Below are 24,369 nucleotides of genomic sequence, written 5' to 3'. Positions count from 1 at the left end.
TCAGGTTCCCATTGACTGTGTTCCGTGTTCAGGTTCCCATTGACTGTGTTCCGTGTTCAGGTTCCCATTGACTGTGTTCCGTGTTCAGGTTCCCATTGACTGTGTTTCAGGTTTCCATTGACTGTGTTTCAGGTTCCCATTGACTGTGTTCTGTGTTTCAGGTTCCCATTGACTGTGTTCTGTGTTCAGGTTCCCATTGACTGTGTTCTGTGTTCAGGTTCCCATTGACTGTGTTCAGGTTCCCATTGACTGTGTTCAGGTTCCCATTGACTGTGTTCTGTGTTCAGGTTCCCATTGACTGTGTTCTGTGTTCAGGTTCCCATTGACTGTGTTCAGGTTCCCATTGACTGTGTTCTGTGTTTCAGGTTTCCATTGACTGTGTTTCAGGTTCCCATTGACTGTGTTCTGTGTTCAGGTTCCCATTGACTGTGTTCTGTGTTCAGGTTCCCATTGACTGTGTTCTGTGTTCAGGTTCCCATTGACTGTGTTCTGTGTTCAGGTTCCCATTGACTGTGTTCAGTTTCCCATTGACTGTGTTTCAGGTTCCCATTGACTGTGTTCTGTGTTCAGGTTCCCATTGACTGTGTTCTGTGTTCAGGTTCCCATTGACTGTGTTCCGTGTTCAGGTTCCCATTGACTGTGTTCCGTGTTCAGGTTCCCATTGACTGTGTTCCGTGTTCAGGTTCCCATTGACTGTGTTCCGTGTTCAGGTTCCCATTGACTGTGTTCCGTGTTCAGGTTCCCATTGACTGTGTTTCAGGTTTCCATTGACTGTGTTTCAGGTTCCCATTGACTGTGTTCTGTGTTCAGGTTCCCATTGACTGTGTTCTGTGTTCAGGTTCTCATTGACTGTGTTCTGTGTTCAGGTTCCCATTGACTGTGTTCAGGTTCCCATTGACTGTGTTCAGGTTCCCATTGACTGTGTTCTGTGTTCAGGTTCCCATTGACTGTGTTCTGTGTTCAGGTTCCCATTGACTGTGTTCAGGTTCCCATTGACTGTGTTCTGTGTTTCAGGTTTCCATTGACTGTGTTTCAGGTTCCCATTGACTGTGTTCTGTGTTCAGGTTCCCATTGACTGTGTTCTGTGTTCAGGTTCCCATTGACTGTGTTCTGTGTTCAGGTTCCCATTGACTGTGTTCAGGTTCCCATTGACTGTGTTCCATGTTCAGGTTCCCATTGACTGTGTTCTGTGTTCAGGTTCCCATTGACTGTGTTCAGGTTCCCATTGACTGTGTTCAGGTTCCCATTGACTGTGTTCTGTGTTTCAGGTTTCCATTGACTGTGTTTCAGGTTCCCATTGACTGTGTTCTGTGTTCAGGTTCCCATTGACTGTGTTCTGTGTTCAGGTTCCCATTGACTGTGTTCTGTGTTCAGGTTCCCATTGACTGTGTTCAGGTTCCCATTGACTGTGTTCCATGTTCAGGTTCCCATTGACTGTGTTCTGTGTTCAGGTTCCCATTGTGGCGCTGACTGCCACTGCAAGCCCATCCATCAGGGAGGACATAGTGAAGAGTCTGAACCTGGAGCAACCCATCGTCACCTGCACCTCCTTCGACCGGCCCAACCTCTACCTGGACGTCAAACGCAAGTCTGGGGGCGTGTTTCAGGACCTGAATGGCTTCCTGAAGAAGACCACTGGGTAGGCCTATATATTAATTGCTTATAGGTCAACATATATTTAGGTCCATATACTGAATGAAGGTTAATAAAATATTTCAGTAGACCTAGTTATATGATGTTGGTTTTTAATACAGTATATGTAATGTATATATGCTTTTGGGAATATTGGTGAATATGGAGCCAGCTTTTATCATAGTAATGATATTAATATCCATGTTTTATTTGTATAAGAAAAGATGACATCGAAAGTCTTGAGAGCAGATGCAGGATATAAAAATGTATTCGGTAGATGATGCACTCGCACAATCCTCCCACAACGCTTCGACCAATTAGATCAAAATTGCTTCTTGTTTTTGTGTCTCATTTGCTGTCGGCTATTTCAGGGGGATTATGGGTTTGAAGGGTCCTCTATTGTGTACTGCCCCTCGAGGAAAGAGGCTGACGTGTGACCTCCACTCTGACCTCGCTGGGTGTCACGTGTGGTGTATACCATGCTGGTCTGGGCATAAAACAGAGGAGGGAGACCCAGCATCGCTTCATGAGGGACGAAATCCAGGTGTGCTTTTAAATCTTTAAGCTCAAAACAAGTTTCAAATATTTTAAATGAAATCCAGGTGGGTTAGATTTATTGCTATACCGTGTAGAGATTGATAGTAGCAAAATATATTCCACATTTAGTTTAATTAGTCTCTTCTTTCCAAATATAAATCAGTTTGTGGTTCTTTGCAAACTCTATACAGGCACGAAAACACATAAAAAACATTGTCCACCTCTGTATGCAAGCATACTTATATGTTTTGTTAATTGTTTTCAGTGTATTGTGGCTACAGTAGCTTTTGGAATGGGGATCAACAAGGCTGACATCAGGAAGGTGATCCATTATGGAGCCCCTAAGGAGATGGAATCTTACTACCAGGAGATTGGACGTGCTGGGAGAGACGGACTTCCAAGTGCCTGCCACCGTCCTGTGGGCACCAGCAGATCTCAAATTAAACAGGTCACTCTTTTTGTGATTATGTTATGAGAATGTAAAAATGTATAAGTTCATAAATAGTAGACAAGACGGTTATAATAAATAAATAATACTGTCTTGGCATGAAGCCTTGGGAGTTCAGATTTGTGAAACCCAGACCTGAACTTTCTGAGTTTTTGTTGTTGTTCTGTACAGGTTTCTCATCAACCAGGTAGCAAACAACAAATTCCGGGGCTACAAGCTCAAAATGATGGGCAAAATGGACTTGTATCTCAACTCATCCAAGTGCAGAAGGAAGTAGTCTTGTTCCTGCTCAGTCTTGTTCCTGCTCAGTCTTGTTCCTGCTCAGTCTTGTTCCTGCTCAGTCTTGTTCCTGCTCAGTCTTGTTCCTGCTCAGTCTTGTTCCTGCTCAGTCTTGTTACTGCTCAGTCTTGCTCCGTAATGAGTGATACATGTTTTAGGTACATATAGTATATTGTGTCAATAGCTACCTGTATTCAAAGTATTGCTTCACATTTCATTTCTTTTAGGCTGATCCTCTCCCACTTTGAAGACAAACAGCTTCGAAAGGTGACCTCGGGCATCATGGGAACTGACCAGTGCTGTGACAACTGCCGATCTGGGTGGGTGTTTTGCCAGCAATTTTCTATTCTGTTCTATGTAAAATATCATCCACATGTTATTTTAGCTCCACATAGCATGCACTGTTTACTGTGTTCTGTTTCCACCATCTTTGGGTTCTTTTAGACCAGGGCTGCCCAATCATTTTCCTGGAGATCTACTGTCCTGTAGGTTTTCACTCAAACCCTCTTCCCGGAGATCTACTGTCCTGTAGGTTTTCACTCAAACCCTCTTCCCGGAGATCTACTGTCCTGTGGGTTTTCAGTCCAACCCTAATTTAACACACCTGATTCTACTAATTAGCTGCTCAACAAGACCTTAACTAGCTGAATCAGATATGCTAAATTAGGGTTGGCCTGAAAACCTACAGGACAGTAGATCTCCAGGAAGAGGGTTGGGCAGCCCTGTTTAAGATCATCCATTGGGAATGTGTGTGTTTTCAGGGCGGTGAACAGAGTCGGTGTAAATGACACAATGGACGGTGGGCGTCAGGATTACGGTGTGTTGGCATTCCAGCTGATGGGAGCCGTCAGTGCTATGGGGGAGAGATCGGCTCCTCAGCCCCCATCCTGTTCCTCCGTGGATCAGTGAGTTTGAGAGTTTTGGGCTGGGTCATGTTCATTAGGGCATACTGGAACAAAACAGAACAATGAAAATGATTGTGTCCAGGTTGTCCCACTCTGTTTCCGTTAGTCTACTAGGTGCCTAATGAACTTGACCTTGTTCTTCTTCTTCCAGTACTCTCAAAGGGTTCCTGAGAAGTACCGGTGCCACCCTCTGTTTGGAGCTGGGAAGAGTGTCCCTGAGCCCTGCTGGAAAGCCCTGGCACGGGAGCTGGTGAATGAGGAATACCTGAAGGAAGCCACCGGCACTAGCAAGTTCTGTGTCCTCTGTGAAAATCACCCCCAAGGTACGACATAGCATATCACAACAACACAACATATATCACAACCATAATATTTTACAACATAACACTACATACAGTGCATTCGGAAAGTATTCAGACCCCTTCCCCTTTTCCATATTTTGTTACGTTACTGCTTTATTCCAAAAATGGATTAAAACACATTTTTCTCTCAATCTACACACAATACCCCATTATGACAGTGAAAACAGGTTTTTAGACATTTTTGCAAATGTATTAAAAATAAAAAACAGATACCTTATTTACATCACTGATGACCCTTTGCTATGAGACTCTGAAATTGAGCTCAGGTGCATCCTGTTTCCATTGATCATCCTCGAGATGTTTCTACAACTTGACTGGAGTCCACCTGTGGTAAATTCATTTGATTGGACATGATTTGGAAAGGCTCACACCTGTCTATATAAAGTTCCCACAGTTAACAGTGCATGTCAGAGCAAAAAGCACCAAGCCGTGAGGTCGAAGGAATTGTCCGTAGAGCGCAGAGACAGGATTGTTTCGAGGCACATGTATGGGGAAGGGTACCAAAAAAGGTCTACAGCATTGAAGGTCCCCAAGAACACAGTGGCCTCTATATTTTTTTAAATAGAATGAGTTTGGAACCACCAAGACTCTTCCTAGAGCTGACAGCCCTGCCAAACTGAGCAATCGGGGGAGAAGGGCCTTGGTCAGGGAGGTGACCAAGAACCCGATGGTCACTCTAACAGAGCTCTAGAGGTCCTCTGTGATGGGAGAACCTTCCAGAAGGATAACCATCTCTGCAGCATTCCACCAATCAGGCCCTTATGGAAGAGAGGCCAGACGGCAGCCACTCCTCAGTAAAAGGCACATGACAGCCCGCTTGGAGTTTGCTAAAAGGCACCACAGGAAAGCAAGATTGAACTCTTTGGCCTGACTGCCAAGCGTCACATCTCGAGGAAACCTGGCACCATCTCTATGGTGAAGCATGGTGGTGGCAGCATCATACTGTGGGGATCTTTTTCAGCGGCAGGGACTGGGAGACTAGTCAGGATCGAGGGAAAGAATGGAGCAAAGTACAGAGATCCTTGATGAAAACCTGCTCAGGATCTCAGACTGGGGCCATGGTTCACCTTCCAACAGGACAATAACCCTAAGCACACAGCCAAGACAACACAGGAGTGGCTTTGGGACAAGTCTCTGAATGTTCTTGAGTGGCCCAACCAGAGCCCGGACTTGAATCCGATCGAACATCTCTGGAGAGACCTGAAAATAGCTGGGTAGTGACGCTCCCCATCCAACCTGACAGAGCTTGAGAGGATCTGCAGAGAGGAATGGGACAAACTCCCCAGATACAGGTGTGCCAAGGTTGTAGCGTCAAACACAAGAAGACTCGTGGCTGTAATCGCTGCCAAAGATGCTTCAACAAAGTACAGAGTAAAGGGTCTGAATACTTAAGTAAACTTGACATTTCAGTTTTTGCTTTGTCATTATGGGGTATTGTGTTCAGATTGAGGGGGGGAAAACATTTTTTTTAATACATTTTAGAATAACGTGGTAAAAGTCAAAGGGGTCTGAAAGCCACAACATAACACAACAGTATATTCTATACTACAGTCTCAGGACCATTTCTCAGACTGGAATCAGTTATACCTGGTGGTAGTGTAAATATTATGTCTTTGACTGTTTGTTTTGTCTTAAATCAACAATTGTCAATGTGTTTATGGCTGAAACATATTTCTAAGCATACTGCTTATAGAAATCAGGTGTAGTAATAAGCATGTTGGCTGTTCCTGAGGCGACCACTTACTACAGCTTTCTCTATTATGTGTCTTATTCAGGGATGGGTTCAATTCCATTTCAATATATCATTCTTATTCAAAGGGGAGGTGGTGGCTGAGCCGAGCCCTGGATGAGAAACAGAGAACCCTCCTGCTCCAGTCGAGTGACCCTGACCTCAACACCTGGTCTGCACTAAGGTATACACTACGTAGTACACTACCACATTCTACTGCTACTTAGTGTGCACACTCATTAGGGAGAGAACACACTCATTAGAGAGGGAGAGAACACACTCATTAGGGAGAGAACAACACACTCATTAGGGAGAGAACACACTCATTAGGGAGAGAACACACTCATTAGGGAGAGAACACACTCATTAGAGAGGAGAGAACACACTCATTAGGGAGAGAGGGAGAGAACACACTCATTAGAGAGAGAGGGAGAGAACACACTCATTAGGGAGAGAGGGAGAGAACACACTCATTAGAGAGAGGGAGAGAACACACTCATTAGGGAGAGGAGAGAACACACTCATTAGGAGAGAGGGAGAGAACACACTCATTAGAGAGAGAGGAGAGAACACACTCATTAGAGAGAGGGGAGAGAACACACTCATTAGGGAGAGAGGGAGAGAACACACTCATTAGGGAGAGAGGGAGAGAACACACTCATTAGAGAGAGAGGGAGAGAACACACTCATTAGAGAGAGAGGGAGAGAACACACTCATTAGGGAGAGAGGGGAGAGAACACACTCATTAGGGAGAGAGGGAGAGAACACACTCATTAGAGAGAGGGGAGAGAACACACTCATTAGGGAGAGGAGAGAACACACTCATTAGAGAGAGAGGGAGAGAACACACTCATTAGAGAGAGAGGGAGAGAAACACACTCATTAGAGAGAGGGAGAGAACACACTCATTAGAGAGAGAGGGAGAGAACACACTCATTAGAGAGAGAGGAGAGAACACACTCATTAGAGAGGGAGAGAACACACTCATTAGAGGAGAGGGAACACACTCATTAGAGAGAGAGAGGGAGAGAACACACTCATTAGGAGAGAACACACTCATTAGGGAGAGATCACACTCATTAGGGAGAGAGGAGAGAACACACACATTAGAGAGAGAGGGAGAGAACACACTCATTAGAGAGAGAGGGAGAGAACACACTCATTAGGGAGAGAACACACTCATTAGGGAGAGAGGGAGAGAACACACTCATTAGAGAGAGAGGGAGAGAACACACTCATTAGAGAGAGAGGGAGAGAACACACTCATTAGAGAGAGAGGGAGAGAACACACTCATTAGAGAGAGAGGGAGAGAACACACTCATTAGGGAGAGAACACACTCATTAGGGAGAGAGGGAGAGAACACACACATTAGAGAGAGAGGGAGAGAACACACTCATTAGAGAGAGAGGGAGAGAACACACTCATTAGAGAGAGGGAGAGAACACACTCATTAGGGAGAGAACACACTCATTAGGGAGAGAGGGAGAGAACACACTCATTAGAGAGAGAGGGAGAGAACACACTCATTAGAGAGAGAGGGAGAGAACACACTCATTAGAGAGAGAGGGAGAGAACACACTCATTAGAGAGAGAGGGAGAGAACACACTCATTAGAGAGAGGGAGAGAACACACTCATTAGAGAGAGAGGGAGAGAACACACTCATTAGAGAGAGAGAGAGAACACACTCATTAGGGAGAGAGGAGAGAACACACTCATTAGGGAGAGAGGGAGAGAACACACTCATTAGAGAGAGAGGGAGAGAACACACTCATTAGGGAGAGAGGAGAGAACACACTCATTAGGGAGAGAAACACACTCATTAGGGAGAGAGGGAGAGAACACACTCATTAGAGAGAGAGGAGAGAACACACTCATTAGGGAGAGAGGGAGAGAACACACTCATTAGGGAGAGGAGAGAACACACTCATTAGAGAGAGGGGAGAGAACACACTCATTAGAGAGAGAGGGAGAGAACACACTCATTAGGGAGAGAGGGAGAGAACACACTCATTAGAGAGAGAGGGAGAGAACACACTCATTAGAGAGGAGGGAGAAACACACTCATTAGAGAGAGAGGGAGAGAACACACTCATTAGAGAGAGGAGAGAACACACACATTAGGGAGAGAGGAGAGAACACACTCATTAGAGAGAGAGGGAGAGAACACACTCATTAGGGAGAGAGGAGAGAACACACTCATTAGGGAGAGAGGGAGAGAACACACTCATTAGAGAGAGAGGAGAGAACACACTCATTAGGGAGAGAACACACTCATTAGGGAGAGGGAGAGAACACACTCATTAGAGAGAGAGGGAGAGAACACACTCATTAGGGAGAGAGGGAGAGAACACACTCATTAGGGAGAGAGGGAGAGAACACACTCATTAGAGAGAGGGAGGGAGAACACACTCATTAGGAGAGAACACACTCATTAGGGAGAGAGGGAGAGAACACACTCATTAGAGAGAGGAGAGAACACACTCATTAGAGAGAGAGGGAGAGAACACACTCATTAGAGAGAGAGGGAGAGAACACACTCATTAGAGAGAGAGGGAGAGAACACACACATTAGGGAGAGAGGGAGAGAACACACTCATTAGAGAGAGAGGGAGAGAACACACTCATTAGGGAGAGAGGGAGAGAACACACTCATTAGGGAGAGAGGGAGAGAACACACTCATTAGAGAGAGAGGGAGAGAACACACTCATTAGAGAGAACACACTCATTAGAGGAGAGAGAACACACTCATTAGGGAGAGAGGGAGAGAACACACTCATTAGAGAGAGAGGGAGAGAACACACTCATTAGAGGGAGAGAACACACTCATTAGAGAGAGAGGGAGAGAACACACTCATTAGAGAGAGAGGGAGAGAACACACTCATTAGGGAGAGAGGGAGAGAACACACTCATTAGGGAGAGAGGGAGAGAACACACTCATTAGGGAGAGAACACACTCATTAGGGAGAGAGGGAGAGAACACACTCATTAGAGAGAGAGGGAGAGAACACACTCATTAGGGAGAGAGGGAGAGAACACACTCATTAGGGAGAGAGGGAGAGAACACACTCATTAGAGAGAGAGGGAGAGAACACACTCATTAGAGAGAGAGGGAGAGAACACACTCATTAGAGGGAGAGGGAGAGAACACACTCATTAGAGGGAGAGAACACACTCATTAGGGAGAGAACACACTCATTAGAGAGAGAGGGAGAGAACACACTCATTAGAGAGAGAGGGAGAGAACACACTCATTAGAGAGAGAGGGAGAGAACACACTCATTAGGGAGAGAGGGAGAGAACACACTCATTAGGGAGAGAACACACTCATTAGGGAGAGAGGGAGAGAACACACTCATTAGGGAGAGAACACACTCATTAGAGAGAGAGGGAAGAACACACTCATTAGAGAGAGAGGGAGAGAACACACTCATTAGGGAGAGAACACACTCATTAGAGAGAGGGAGAGAACACACTCATTAGAGAGAGGGAGAGAACACACTCATTAGGAGAGAGGGAGAGAACACACTCATTAGAGAGGAGGAGAGAACACACTCATTAGGGAGAGAGGGAGAGAACACACTCATTAGAGAGAGAGGAGAGAACACACTCATTAGAGAGAGGAGAGAACACACTCATTAGGGAGAGAGGGAGAGAACACACTCATTAGGGAGAGAGGGAGAGAGAACACACTCATTAGAGGAGAGAGGGAGAGAACACACTCATTAGAGAGAGGGAGAGAACACACTCATTAGAGAGAGGAGAGAACACACTCATTAGAGAGAGAGAGAGAACACACTCATTAGGAGAGAGAGGAGAGAGAAACACACTCATTAGAGAGAGAGGGAGAGAACACACTCATTAGGAGAGAGAGGGAGAGAACACACTCATTAGGGAGAGAGGGAGAGAACACACTCATTAGAGAGAGAGGGAGAGAACACACTCATTAGGGAGAGAGGGAGAGAACACACTCATTAGGGAGAGAGGGAGAGAACACACTCATTAGAGAGAGAGGGAGAGAACACACTCATTAGGGAGAGAACACACTCATTAGGGAGAGAGGGAGAGAACACACTCATTAGAGAGAGAGGGAGAGAACACACTCATTAGGGAGAGAGGGAGAGAACACACTCATTAGGGAGAGAGGGAGAGAACACACTCATTAGAGAGAGAGGGAGAGAACACACTCATTAGAGAGAGAGGGAGAGAACACACTCATTAGGGAGAGAGGGAGAGAACACACTCATTAGAGAGAGAGGGAGAGAACACACTCATTAGAGGGAGAGAACACACTCATTAGAGAGAGAGGGAGAGAACACACTCATTAGAGAGAGAGGGAGAGAACACACTCATTAGGGAGAGGGGAGAGAACACACTCATTAGGGAGAGAGGAGAGAACACACTCATTAGGGAGAGGGAGAGAACACACTCATTAGGGAGAGAACACACTCATTAGGGAGAGAGGGAGAAACACACTCATTAGAGAGAGAGGGAGAGAACACACTCATTAGGGAGAGGGAGAGAACACACTCATTAGGGAGAGAGGGAGAGAACACACTCATTAGAGAGAGAGGGAGAGAACACACTCATTAGGGAGAGAACACACTCATTAGGGAGAGAGGGAGAGAACACACTCATTAGAGAGAGAGGGAGAGAACACACTCATTAGAGGGAGAGAACACACTCATTAGAGAGAGAGGGAGAGAACACACTCATTAGAGAGAGAGGGAGAGAACACACTCATTAGAGAGAGAGGGAGAGAACACACTCATTAGGGAGAGAGGGAGAGAACACACTCATTAGGGAGAGAACACACTCATTAGGGAGAGAGGGAGAGAACACACTCATTAGGGAGAGAACACACTCATTAGAGAGAGAGGGAGAGAACACACTCATTAGAGAGAGAGGGAGAGAACACACTCATTAGGGAGAGAACACACTCATTAGAGAGAGAGGGAGAGAACACACTCATTAGAGAGAGAGGGAGAGAACACACTCATTAGAGAGAGAGGGAGAGAACACACTCATTAGAGAGAGAGGGAGAGAACACACTCATTAGAGAGAGGGAGAGAACACACTCATTAGAGAGAGAGGGAGAGAACACACTCATTAGAGAGAGAGGGAGAGAACACACTCATTAGGGAGAGAACACACTCATTAGAGAGAGAGGGAGAGAACACACTCATTAGGGAGAGAACACACTCATTAGAGAGAGGGAGAGAACACACTCATTAGAGAGAGAGGGAGAGAACACACTCATTAGGGAGAGAGGGAGAGAACACACTCATTAGGGAGAGAGGGAGAGAACACACTCATTAGAGAGAGAGGGAGAGAACACACTCATTAGAGAGAGAGGGAGAGAACACACTCATTAGAGAGAGAGGGAGAGAACACACTCATTAGAGAGAGAGGGAGAGAACACACTCATTAGGGAGAGAACACACTCATTAGAGAGAGAGGGAGAGAACACACTCATTAGGGAGAGAACACACTCATTAGGGAGAGAGGGAGAGAACACACTCATTAGGGGAGAGAGGAGAGAACACACACATTAGAGAGAGGGAGAGAACACACTCATTAGGGAGAGAACACACTCATTAGGGAGAGGAGAGAACACACTCATTAGAGAGAGAGGGAGAGAACACACTCATTAGGGAGAGAGAGAGAACACACTCATTAGAGAGAGAGGGAGAGAACACACACATTAGAGAGAGGGAGAGAACACACTCATTAGGGAGAGAACACACTCATTAGGGAGAGAACACACTCATTAGGGAGAGAACACACTCATTAGGGAGAGAGGGAGAGAACACACTCATTAGAGAGAGAGGGAGAGAACACACTCATTAGGGAGAGAGGGAGAGAACACACTCATTAGGGAGAGAACACACTCATTAGGGAGAGAGGGAGAGAACACACTCATTAGGGAGAGAACACACTCATTAGAGAGAGAGGGAGAGAACACACTCATTAGAGAGAGAGGGAGAGAACACACTCATTAGGGAGAGAACACACTCATTAGAGAGAGAGGGAGAGAACACACTCATTAGAGAGAGGGAGAGAACACACTCATTAGGGAGAGAGGGAGAGAACACACTCATTAGAGAGAGAGCGAGAGAACACACTCATTAGAGAGAGAGGGAGAGAACACACTCATTAGAGAGAGAGGGAGAGAACACACTCATTAGAGAGAGAGGGAGAGAACACACTCATTAGGGAGAGAACACACTCATTAGAGAGAGAGGGAGAGAACACACTCATTAGGGAGAGAACACACTCATTAGGGAGAGAGGGAGAGAACACACTCATTAGGGAGAGAGGGAGAGAACACACACATTAGAGAGAGGGAGAGAACACACTCATTAGGGAGAGAACACACTCATTAGGGAGAGAGAGAGAGAACACACTCATTAGAGAGAGAGGGAGAGAACACACTCATTAGGGAGAGAGAGAGAGAACACACTCATTAGAGAGAGAGGGAGAGAACACACACATTAGAGAGAGGGAGAGAACACACTCATTAGGGAGAGAACACACTCATTAGGGAGAGAACACACTCATTAGGGAGAGAACACACTCATTAGGGAGAGAGGGAGAGAACACACTCATTAGGGAGAGAGGGAGAGAACACACTCATTAGAGAGAGAGAGAGAGGGAACACACACATTAGAGAGAGGGAAAGAACACACATTAGAGAGAGAGGGAGAGAACACACTCATTAGTGAGAGAACACACACATTAGGGAGAGAACATACTCATTAGAGAGAGAGGGAAAGAACACACTCATTAGAGAGGGAGAGAACATACTCATTAGAGAGAGAGGGAGAGAACACACTCATTAGGGAGAGAACACACTAATTAGGGAGAGAACACACTCATTAGAGAGAGAACACACGCATTAGAGCGAGAGGGAGAAAACACAAATGCCTTTCCATCAGGATGGCTTCGAGAGGCTCATCTGGGTCGTGTTCATTAGGGCACACCGTAGTGAAACATTTTGCAAGACAACCAAAATGAGCATTCCTTATTGGACAAACGATAGATAGTATGTCTCCGTTTCACTTAGCTTCAGACAGTTTTCTTAAAATGTGTGCATTGTGAACTGTTCTAGACTGGCTTAGCTTCCAGAGGAGCGATTGGGAAAGTGTTCATTTATGTAATTATGTTATACCCTATTCACACGCAACTAGTATCTCTAGAGAACGATGGGTATGTAATTATTCCTACCCCAGAATGTTCATTATTTCAGAGGAAAATTTGGACAGTGTTAGTCTTTTCCAAACTGCCTGCTGTAATAATTATTTTTCTCTCAATAAATTGAAGCTTGGAAGTTAAAAAAAAATTCTAGGCATGAAGATATTTCAACATGTCCAGGTAATAACAGGCTACACTTAGAACCTGAGTTTGGGTTCAAAGTTTCTAAACCAGACCACACAATTTTTGGTATAGTGTCACAATCGGTAGCTGTGCGTGGGTAAAATCAATGGTGAAGCCAAGGGGGGAAAAAGCCATATAACAACCTGTGTTGTGGATAATTGTTGTTTCTGCTCTATAACCCGCTAGTTTATATGCCACTGTGATTATATAAAGCCAAGACAACAGGCAGGATAAATTCAACCACAAATACATTTGTTTCATCACAAGACCAGAGAGCAACATCTGTCTGAAGTCCACAAAGCATATTGCTTGATCCCTTCCCCATACTCTTAGAGGAACGCCAGTACCACCATCCACATAGAGGAACGCCAATACCACCATCCTCTTAGAGGAACGCCAGTACCACCATCCTCTTAGAGGAACGCCAGTACCACCATCCTCTTAGAGGAACGCCAGTACCACCATCCTCTTAGAGGAACGCCAGTACCACCATCCTCTTAGAGGAACGCCAGCACCACCATCCTCTTAGAGGAACGCCAATACCACCATCCTCTTAGAGGAACGCCAATACCACCATCCTCTTAGAGGAACGCCAATACCACCATCCTCTTAGAGGAACGCCAATACCACCATCCTCTTAGAGGAACGCCAATACCACCATCCTCTTAGAGGAACGCCAGTACCACCACCCTCTTAGAGGAACGCCAATACCACCATCCTATTAGAGGAACGCCAGTACCACCATCCTCTTAGAGGAACGCCAGTACCACCATCCTCTTAGAGGAACGCCAATACCACCATCCTCTTAGAGGAACGCCAGTACCACCATCCTCTTAGAGGAACGCCAATACCACCATCCTATTAGAGGAACGCCATTACCACCATCCTAATAGAGGAACGCCAACTCTTAGAGGAACGCCAATACCACCGTCCTCTTAGAGGAACGCCAATACCACCATCCTCTTAGAGGAACGCCAGTACCACCATCCTCTTAGAGGAACGCGAATACCACCATCCTCTTAGAGGAACGCCAATACCACCATCCTCTTAGAGGAACGCCAATACCACCATCCTATTAGAGGAACGCCAATACCACCATCCTAATAGAGGAACGCCAACTCTTAGAGGAACGCCAATACCACCATCCTCTTAGAGGAACGCCAGTACCACCATCCTCTTAGAGGAACGCCAGTACCACCATCCTCTTAGAGGAACGCCAATACCACCATCCACTTAGAGGAACGCCAATACCACCATCCTCTTAGAGGAACGCCAATACCACCATCCACTTAGAGGAACGCCAATACCACCATCCTATTACAGGAACGCCAATACCACCATCCTAATAGAGGAACGCCAATACCACCATCCTAATAGAGGAACGCCAACTCTTAGAGGAACGCCAATACCACCATCCTCTTAGAGGAACGCCAATACCACCATCCTCTTAGAGGAACGCCAATACCACCATCCTCTTAGAGGAACGCCTATACCACCATCCTCTTAGAGGAACGCCAATACCACCATCCTCTTAGAGGAACGCGAATACCACCATCCTCTTAGAGGAACGCCAATACCACCATCCTCTTAGAGGAACGCCAACTCTTAGAGGAACGCCAACTCTTAGAGGAACGCCAATACCACCATCCTCTTAGAGGAACGCCAATACCACCATCCTCTTAGAGGAACACCAATACCACCATCCTCTTAGAGGAACGCCAACTCTTAGAGGAACGCCAATACCACCATCCTCTTAGAGGAACGCCAATACCACCATCCTCTTAGAGGAACACCAATACCACCATCCTCTTAGAGGAACGCCAATACCACCATCCTCTTAGAGGAACGCCAATACCACCATCCTCTTAGAGGAATGCCAATACCACCATCCCCTTAGAGGAACGCCAATACACCGTCCTCTTAGAGGAACGCCAATACCACCATCCTCTTAGAGGAACGCCAATACACCGTCCTCTTAGATGAACGCCAATACACCGTCCTCTTAGAGGAACGCCAATACCACCATCCACTTAGAGGAACGCCAATACCACCATCCTCTTAGAGGAACGCCAATACCACCATCCACTTAGAGGAACGCCAATACCACCATCCTCTTAGAGGAACGCCAATACCACCATCCTCTTAGAGGAACGCCAATACCACCATCCCCTTAGAGGAACGCCAATACCACCATCCTCTTAGAGGAACGCCAATACCACCATCCTCTTAGAGGAACGCCAATACCACCATCCTCTTAGAGGAACGCCAATACCACCATCCTCTTAGAGGAACGCCAATACCACCATCCTCTTAGAGGAACGCCAATACCACCATCCTCTTAGAGGAACGCCAATACCACCATCCTCTTAGAGGAACACCAATACCACCATCCTCTTAGAGGAACGCCAACTCTTAGAGGAACGCCAATACCACCATCCTCTTAGAGGAACGCCAATACCACCATCCTCTTAGAGGAACGCCAATACCACCATCCTCTTAGAGGAACGCCAATACCACCATCCTCTTAGAGGAACGCCAATACCACCATCCTCTTAGAGGAACGCCAATACCACCAAAACGTAGAAACAAAAGCATTCACTGTGAAAGTTGATACATGTTGGCCCTTCGTATATACAGTGGTACTATGAATATACGTATATACATGGTGCCATGAAAAAGTATTTGCCCCCGTTCTGAGTTTCTCTATTTTTCATACTGAATGTAATCAGATCTTCAACCAAAACCTACTATTAGATAAAGGGAACCTGAGTTTACAAATGTATTCATATATGTTACGCAACACCCATTTCTGCCAATTGCGTGAAAAAGTTAATTGTTAGTTGGCCAAAATTCCTCCACAGCAATGTGAGAGAGTGATCAACAACTACAGGAAGTATTTGTTTGCAGTCGTTGCAGCTCAAGGTGGCACAACCAGTTATTGAGTGGAAGGGAGGCCACACAGGGGCATTGGGTTTTCCATAACCTTATGAAATAAATTAAATAAATATGTAAATATTGTGATTTGTTCCCTTTATCTAATACTAGGTTTTGGTTGATCTGATAACATTCAGTATCTAAAATGTGCAGAACCCTTAGAAAGGGGACACATACTTTTTCACGGTTCTGTAGGCTTTGAGCAGCACTTTGTTATAAGCATGCATTTATTTGACCTAGTTATTGTTTTCTTGCTCAATCCGCGAGCAACAAACGCAGACATTTCTCTCAATACACAGGGATGTCGATTCGCATGGGACTCTATTCAGAGGACCTTGGATTTAATCGATAAACTGTTTTTGTTTTTTCCCGGTTGGAATTATTATTCTCCTGCTTTGTAAAAATGACCCACATGGTATATTTGGACCGGACTTAAATGACGGATGTGGTGATTTGTGCTTGTGCACATAATTGTACGTCCCGATCCTCCCCAGTAAAACGAATCCTGAGCGAATAGGGCTATAGGCGCAACCGGCTGTTGCCACACATCAACAAAACAGTTTGTAAAAACATCAAAGAGATCAAAGTTAATACAATGTTGAGGTGCCAAATGGGGCATATCTCCTGGCATTTGGCATGAAATTAAATCTCTGAAATCTGTACAGTAAATTCACATAAAATACAGCTGGAAAACAGGCTCCAAGACAGCTTCTGCCCCCTAGCCATAAGACTGCTAAATAGTTCATTAATGGTTACCTAAACCATTAATCTGGTACTCCCTGTATATATCTCCACATTGATCTAGTACTCCCTGTATATATCTCCACATTGATCTGGTACTCCCTGTATATATCTCCACATTGATCTAGTACTCCCTGTATATATCTCCACATTGATCTAGTACTCCCTGTATATATCTACACATTGATCTGGTACTCCCTGTATATATCTACACATTGATCTGGTACTCCCTGTATATAGCTACACATTGATCTGGTACTCCCTGTATATATCTCCACATTGATCTGGTACTCCCTGTATATAGCTACACATTGATCTAGTACTCCCTGTATATATCTCCACATTGATCTGGTACTCCCTGTATATAGCTACACATTGATCTAGTACTCCCTGTATATATCTCCACATTGATCTGGTACTCCCTGTATATAGCTACACATTGATCTAGTACTCCCTGTATATATCTCCACATTGATCTGGTACTCCCTGTATATATCTCCACATTGATCTGGTACTCCCTGTATATAGCTACACATTGATCTGGTACTCCCTGTATATATCTCCACATTGATCTAGTACTCCCTGTATATATCTCCACATTGATCTGGTACTCCCTGTATATAGCTACACATTGATCTAGTACTCCCTGTATATATCTCCACATTGATCTGGTACTCCCTGTATATAGCTACACATTGATCTAGTACTCCCTGTATATATCTCCACATTGATCTGGTACTCCCTGTATATAGCTACACATTGATCTAGTACTCCCTGTATATAGCTACACATTGATCTGGTACTCCCTGTATATATCTCCACATTGATCTGGTACTCCCTGTATATATCTCCACATTGATCTGGTACTCCCTGTATATAGCTACACATTGATCTGGTACTCCCTGTATATATCTCCACATTGATCTAGTACTCCCTGTATATATCTCCACATTGATCTGGTACTCCCTGTATATATCTCCACATTGATCTGGTACTCCCTGTATATAGCTACACATTGATCTAGTACTCCCTGTATATAGCTACACATTGATCTGGTACTCCCTGTATATAGCTACACATTGATCTGGTACTCCCTGTATATAGCTACACATTGATCTGGTACTCCCTGTATATATCTCCACATTGATCTGGTACTCCCTGTATATAGCTACACATTGATCTAGTACTCCCTGTATATAGCTACACATTGATCTGGTACTCCCTGTATATATCTCCACATTGATCTGGTACTCCCTGTATATAGCTACACATTGATCTGGTACTCCCTGTATATAGCTACACATTGATCTGGTACTCCCTGTATATATCTCCACATTGATCTGGTACTCCCTGTATATATCTCCACATTGATCTGGTACTCCCTGTATATATCTCCACATTGATCTAGTACTCCCTGTATATATCTCCACATTGATCTGGTACTCCCTGTATATAGCTACACATTGATCTGGTACTCCCTGTATATATCTCCACATTGATCTAGTACTCCCTGTATATATCTCCACATTGATCTGGTACTCCCTGTATATAGCTACACATTGATCTAGTACTCCCTGTATATAGCTACACATTGATCTGGTACTCCCTGTATATATCTCCACATTGATCTGGTACTCCCTGTATATAGCTACACATTGATCTGGTACTCCCTGTATATAGCTACACATTGATCTGGTACTCCCTGTATATAGCTACACATTGATCTGGTACTCCCTGTATATAGCTACACATTGATCTGGTACTCGTACTCGGCTCCCGAGTGGGGCAGCGGTCTAAGACACTGCATCTCAGTGCAAGAGGCGTCATTACAGTCCCTGGTTCGAATCCAGGCTGTATCACATCCGGCCGGGATTGGGAGTCCCATAGGGCGTTGCACAATTGGCCCAGCGTCGTCCGGGTTTGGCCGGAGTAGGCCGTCATTGAAAATGAGAATTTGTTCTTAACTGACTTGCCTAGTTAAATAAAGGTATAGCTCCTTTCTTGTGTATTTTATTCCTCTTGTTACTATTTTCACGGTTAAGTCTGCACCCGTTGTATTCGGTGCATGTGACATACATTTTTGTTAGATTTGAGAAAAAGCTGTAATTCTAGACGACTTTTGTATATTCTGTTGCATAATGACATGTTTATAATATTTAGTGTAATTCCAGATTTTCCAGGCTTTGGGAAAGGGAAGTTATTTGGGATTATTAGTGTGTGTGTGTGGCGCAGACGCGATGCCTCTGGAATGTCATCAGCTTGTCAGCATCACTGAGAGCTGTGTAGTGGAGGTTAGTGTAGCCAAAGCATTATTTTAAAACTCCCTTGTTCTTGACAAGGCCTCCATATTCTTCCCTGGCTCCACCATCCTGCAGCTGTCCTTTTAAATGAGTGTGAAATGGTGAAAATCACCACCATGATATGGCTCCTGGATGTATCAATGTGTTGGCTTTCATATCTTTTTCCTCTCTTTTTCATAGTGCGCCTTTCTGGCTCTCTACACACACGCACACGCGCACGCACACACACACACGCACACACACACGTGTTTTCTTTGGCTTCCAGTCAAGTTCTGCCCTTGACTTTCTTTTACATTTTTACAGTTTAGTCATTTAGTAAATGCTTACTCTTAGAGCAAGTCACATTGGCTGTGTTATTTTGTGGAGCTGTGTTCTGTTTCCTCCTAACAGAAGAGTGATCAATTATCAAATGCTTCGAAAAAATGCAAAGCTCACTAAACATGTTTTAATTGTATTGAAATGTCACCTTTGTCTGTCGTCTGGTCATCTGGTACTGTGTAGGCTGTTTGGTGAACACTCACCAATAGTTCGGTGTCTTCATGTTACAAATAGCTATTCAATCATTGGTGAGTAGTCACAGGGAATTTTGTCAACCCAGTACAAAAAGCTCTGTGTGCCGCTGATTTCAGACGAAAGCAGAACCCTGCAGCCACCACTAGTGCCCCTGACCGACAGTATTCCACCTCTCAGGTGAGTGTGTTCTGGAGGATTGGTACAGAGAGAATGACTAGCCTCCATCGCTAATGTTTTTACAGATCTGATCATTAGGTCCCACTTTAAACAAAGTACAACTTATAAAGGCTACATAGGCACTACATAAATGCTTCGCAAATCTATAAGCGTATGTCATACTCTATAAATTCTGTGTAAAAGGTGACAGGTCCTTCCCACTGTAGGGTGAGCTGCCAAATGTCATAACACACTATGTTTATACACAATTGATAAATGCGCTTCTAGATTTGTGAAGCCTTTATGTGGTGTTTATGTAGCCTTTATGTATGCTTTATTTATGCCTTTATAAGTTGTACTTAGTTTATAGTGGGCCTATTTCAATTTTTCGTAACACTTAAGTGCCAACTGAAATACTTTTTCATGCAACAACACTATTGAAGTGCATGTTATTGATGGAAAATGTTTGACGGTCAATGTGTTGAATATGTCAAGTGTTGAATATGTCAACTGTGATTTTTCCTGTCTCTCCACAGAACAGTAGGTTAAATGTCTGTTGTAGGCCAGTCAACAGCAAATCTATCCCGAAGTTGGACATGTCATCTAGCAGGTATGAAGAGGTTGATGTCGAGAATAGAGGACATGATATTTGCATGTTTATGTGTACTTAGTTTGTTTGGATCCAATTTTGTAGTGAGAAACCTCTGACAACACAATAGGTGAATATTTTAATTAAAGTGTATGGTTTCCCAGATACCAAGTTAAGTCTTGGACAAAAAGCCCTTTCAATGCAACTTTTCCATTGATTAATGCTTTTTATTCCAAGACGATGCTTGATCTGTGTTCTGGAAACCAGCCCTTGGGTTATAGAAAGATGTGAATTCTCAGGTTTGATGGCTTTTCGTCACATATTTTTAGTGACAGGACGCCATCCAAGTTGTTGACCCAGGTAGCGGTGTCCAAACCACAGCCAGCCCCCATCTCCGCCAGAGAGCTTGAACTGCAGGTAGAGTCAACAGAACAATAATCCATACTCCCTTTTTAAGGTGCACTCTATTTGATGAAACCAGTCAATTCAATAAATCGTTATCGTCCCCAAAAGGTCATTCGATTACATCAATTACAAGACAAAGTACAGTGACACACATCACATTTGCACAAAGACTGGCAGACATAAGAAAAGAATACAAAATAAATAACATGTAGAACACTTACAAGATCATTGTCCATAATAAGTATGTAAGTCCCCATCAATGTGCTGCCTCCCATAGAAATATATGCTGTGAAACGTGATCTTGCAGAGCCTCTCGTTTCATAGTCAGTGTACTGTAATTTCAGATAGGATTCAAAAGAAAAGCAGGCTTCTCGTATGCTGCCTGTAGCTCATTGCATTACATGTCATAATTTGTTGATTCTTGCTGATGTTCCTCTCTTGTAAATATCTCTGTAATTTGTTGTTCCATAGACGGCGTTGTACGCCAAGCTGGTTGCTGAACGACAGAAACTGGCCAGTGAGAAGGACATCCCACCGGCCATACTGGCCACCAACAAAATCCTCCTGGAAATGGCCAAGATGAGGTACAGTGGGTTGATGGGGTCTGCCTTCATGTGACTCACTTCGTCCTGTTCACTTGTCAGGAGTCGGTAGTCATAATTAGTTTTGAATTTAGTGGGACATGTACAGTACCAGTCAAAAGTTTGGACACCTACTCGTTCAAGGTTTTTTTTCTACATTGTAGAAAAGTAGTGAAGACATTCAAACTATGAAATGACACATGGAATCATGCAGTAACCAAAAAAGTGTTAAACAAATCAAAATGTATTTTAGATTATTGAAAGTATCCACCCTTTGCCTTCATGTGAACTGTCGTTTCTATTTGCTTTTTTGAGCTGTTCTTGACACAATATGGACTTGGTCTTTTACCAAATAGGGCTATCTTCTGTATACCAACCCTACCGTGTCACAACACAACTGATTGGCTCAAACGCATTAAGAAGGAAAGAAATTCCACAAATTAACTTTTAACGAGGCACACCTGTTAATTGAAATGCATTCCAGATGACCTCATGAATATTTTGATTTAACATTACATGATTCCATATGTGTTATTTCATAGTTCTGATGTCTTCACTATTATTTTACAATGTGTTAAAAGGAAAACCCTTGAATGAGTAGGTGTGTCCAAACGTTTGACTGGTAATCAAACGTTTTCAGGTTAACAACGCTGGTGGTCAAAACGGGTCATAGCCACAGACCTCCCTGGTTCTATGGCCAGATCTGTGTTCATTTATTCATAAATGTAATTATCATTTCACATTCTGCTGTATTAAAATAACTACTAGTGAGTAATAATCTCTTTTTAAGAATGTAATCATCTTTAAATGTCAACATGGAAAATAGTTTTAAAAAATCAGTGTACTTTTGCTAGTTGATGTTGATGTTGGTGTTGGTGTTTTGCAGGCCGTGCACTGTGTCCAGTCTGAAGCAAGTGGATGGTGTTTCTGAGGCAAAGTCCAGCATGCTTATACCCCTCCTCAAAACCATAGCAAGTTTCTGTGAGCTTCACAACTTGAAGGTAAGTCATGTCCATAATTGAGACAGGCATAGGCTATGATTCGACTATCATAAACCATAAGTTAATCCTACATGATCATAACAATTGGCCTCATTACATGTTCCTAAATGTGTTTTCCCAGATTCTACTACCAACAACATGGCAAACCACACATTGGCTGGTACTTGTACAGACTATTGTTGTTGTTGTACATTCAACAATGTCTTAAACTCTTGTCTGTTGTCCAGGTGGACTCCTCGATTCTAGCTTCAGCCCCAGGTCCAGAGAGCGTTAGAGGGGCGGTGACTGGGAGGTCCTCCTCTCTACCTAACAGTATTGCCATCACCTACAGACTGTTCCAGGAGGAGGGAAAGAGCATGGTTAGAGAGCCCTGTTTAGTCCTGACTACATGAAATGGGCATCTCGTTTTATTTATTTCAATTGTAGATCGTATCCTTTTCACAATGTCATACCATTAAGAAGCACGCTATGCTTACATTTTACATTACATTTACATTTAAGTCATTTAGCAGACGCTCTTATCCAGAGCGACTTACAAATTGGTGAATTCACCTTCTGACATCCAGTGGAACAGCCACTTTACAATAGTGCATCTAAATCATTAAGGGGAGGGGGGGTGAGAAGGATTACTTATCCTATCCTAGGTATTCCTTGAAGAGGTGGGGTTTCAGGTGTCTCCGGAAGGTGGTGATTGACTCCGCTGTCCTGGCGTCGTGAGGGAGTTTGTTCCACCATTGGGGGGCCAGAGCAGCGAACAGTTTTGACTGGGCTGAGCGGGGAACTGTACTTCCTCAGTGGTAGGGAGGCGAGCAGGCCAGAGGTGGATGAACGCAGTGCCCTTGTTTGGGTGTAGGGCCTGATCAGAGCCTGGAGGTACTGCGGTGCCGTTCCCCTCACAGCTCCGTAGGCAAGCACCATGGTCTTGTAGCGGATGCGAGCTTCACCTGGAAGCCAGTGGAGAGAGCGGAGGAGCGGGGTGACGTGAGAGAACTTGGGAAGGTTGAACACCAGACGGGCTGCGGCGTTCTGGATGAGTTGTAGGGGTTTGATGGCACAGGCAGGGAGCCCAGCCAACAGCGAGTTGCAGTAATCCAGACGGGAGATGACAAGTGCCTGGATTAGGACCTGCGCCGCTTCCTGTGTGAGGCAGGGGCGTACTCTGCGGATGTTGTAGAGCATGAACCTACAGGAACGGGCCACCGCCTTGATGTTAGTTGAGAACGACAGGGTGTTGTCCAGGATCACGCCAAGGTTCTTAGCGCTCTGGGAGGAGGAAACAATGGAGTTGTCAACCGTGATGGCGAGATCATGGAACGGGCAGTCCTTCCCCGGGAGGAAGAGCAGCTCCGTCTTGCCGAGGTTCAGCTTGAGGTGGTGATCCGTCATCCACACTGATATGTCTGCCAGACATGCAGAGATGCGATTCGCCACCTGGTCATCAGAAGGGGGAAAGGAGAAGATTAATTGTGTGTCGTCTGCATAGCAATGATAGGAGAGACCATGTGAGGTTATGACAGAGCCAAGTGACTTGGTGTATAGCGAGAATAGGAGAGGGCCTAGAACAGAGCCCTGGGGGACACCAGTGGTGAGAGCGTGGCGAGGAGACAGATTCTCGCCACGCCACCTGGTAGGAGCGACCTGTCAGGTAGGACGCAATCCAAGCGTGGGCCGCGCCGGAGATGCCCAACTCGGAGAGGGTGGAGAGGAGGATCTGATGGTTCACAGTGTCGAAGGCAGCCGATAGGTCTAGAAGGATGAGAGCAGAGGAGAGAGAGTTAGCTTTAGCAGTGCGGAGCGCCTCCGTGATACAGAGAAGAGCAGTCTCAGTTGAATGACTAGTCTTGAAACCTGACTGATTTGGATCAAGAAGGTCATT

General features: G+C 44.8%; 1 pseudogene; it reads left to right on the top strand.

Moving 5' to 3' along the window:
• The first annotated feature begins 217 nt into the window (after nucleotides 1-217).
• Nucleotides 218-23,096, top strand: LOC135535202 (bifunctional 3'-5' exonuclease/ATP-dependent helicase WRN-like; annotated as a pseudogene).
• The last annotated feature ends 1,273 nt before the right edge of the window (nucleotides 23,097-24,369 follow it).

The sequence above is a fragment of the Oncorhynchus masou genome, unplaced genomic scaffold (assembly GCF_036934945.1).
Source record: "Oncorhynchus masou masou isolate Uvic2021 unplaced genomic scaffold, UVic_Omas_1.1 unplaced_scaffold_4595, whole genome shotgun sequence".
NCBI classification, from domain to species: domain Eukaryota; kingdom Metazoa; phylum Chordata; class Actinopteri; order Salmoniformes; family Salmonidae; genus Oncorhynchus; species Oncorhynchus masou.
The sequence above is the reverse complement of the archived record's forward strand: the minus strand, read 5'-3'. Positions and strand labels throughout refer to the sequence as shown.